This window comes from Oryzias melastigma, linkage group LG24 (assembly GCF_002922805.2).
Source record: "Oryzias melastigma strain HK-1 linkage group LG24, ASM292280v2, whole genome shotgun sequence".
NCBI lineage: Eukaryota > Metazoa > Chordata > Actinopteri > Beloniformes > Adrianichthyidae > Oryzias > Oryzias melastigma.
This window is the reverse complement of record NC_050535.1, coordinates 18014975-18016525: the sequence shown is the minus strand read 5'-3', so window position 1 is coordinate 18016525 and position 1551 is coordinate 18014975.

Below are 1551 nucleotides of genomic sequence, written 5' to 3'. Positions count from 1 at the left end.
CTCATCCTAGCTATAAGTGAAAACAAAATGCAGTTTTACAAGCATGTGATATATGAGCCTTAAATGATAAATCAAATAAAACTCCTCGGTTTCTGACTGTAGAGGCTATATTTACTCCAGGAGTGTCAAACTTAATCGCACAAGGGGCCAAAATCTAAAACACACCTTAGGTCGCGGGATGAACAACACAAACATTTATTGAACTCACTAAAGCTAATATTTTTAAAACCTTTTACCATAATTATGAACTAGATATATAGCATTAATGCTAGTGTGAATGCTGTAAGCTGAATTTGGCCGCTAAAGATGCTAGTGCTGATAGATGAAAATGCTGAAAATTATAGCTAAAACGCTGAAGTTAATAGCCACTAAAATATTAGCTAAATTAACCTAAAATATACTTAAGCCTTCAGCTTTTGTACGGGAGGTTTGCAGCTGCATCTGCAAAACTCTAAATGTAATTGTGTAGTTCTCCAACCAGAACCCCCTCCAGCAGCCAGAACCAAACTCCTGCTCTGGTAATACATGAAGTGGATCCCAAAGTTTCAGTGCATCGTCCACATGACACCATGGGTGCTGTGGTTGAACACTACAATTACAAACACATGTGGAGCGGATATAGTGACGGTGAAGAGCTGTTCTACTACCAGAACCTCAGCAAAAGTGCAGACTGAAGCTCACTGTCAGCTGACTGAGGAGTCCCACAAGCCAACCAGGGTCTAAAGGACCTCTTCTTGAGGTTAATGGTGACCCTTACTCTGGTGTACATCAACAGAGTCAAGGATTTCTACCATGTTGGTCAACAGAGCAGTGGAGAATGTTGTAAACCCAAACACAACTGATCAGTTCTGATAAGTTCTGTTAGTGTTTGATTTGGTTTGGGTCTGTTCTGGTAACCTTCCTGGCAAAACCCTCTGCATTGACCCGGACATATAGACACTGGATTGTGCCCCTGGTGGTTGCAACGACTTTGACCTCCTGGCCTTTTAAGTCCTGAATTTCCAAACTTCTTCGCTCCACTTCTTTGGTGAGGTTAGAGTTTTGCCTTTGTTTGTTTCCAGATTGATATATTCTGTGGCAATTCCTTCTAATTCTTGCTTCATGACCTGCAGGTTCTCCACTTCCTCCAAAAGGGATTTATTACGTTCTTGGAGTTGACCGATGTACTCTATGGTGTCATTAAATTTCTCAGTCATGGGCCGGAAGTCCTCACATTGCTGAGACAGAACGCAGATCTGTTGCTTCAGTGGTTTGAATTCTGTCTCTGCAGCCTTCCTATCAGCTTGCAGAGAGGAATACTGAAGCTCTTCTTTGAAGATGCCATTTTGTTTCTATAAACTGGAACAAATCGGATTCTGCTTTGTATTTTTTGCTCCAGCTCATCTGCAGAACTAAGTTCTTTAGAATGCAGCCGTAGGATATGAGATTCCAGATTGGAGTTCTCGTCCTCCAGAGACTTGGTTTGGATGGAGGTAGAACGTTGTCTCAATGCTGCCTCCTCCTCACGATGTCTGTGGAGGTCTTTCAGCTGCTTCTGGAGGAAGATGTTTT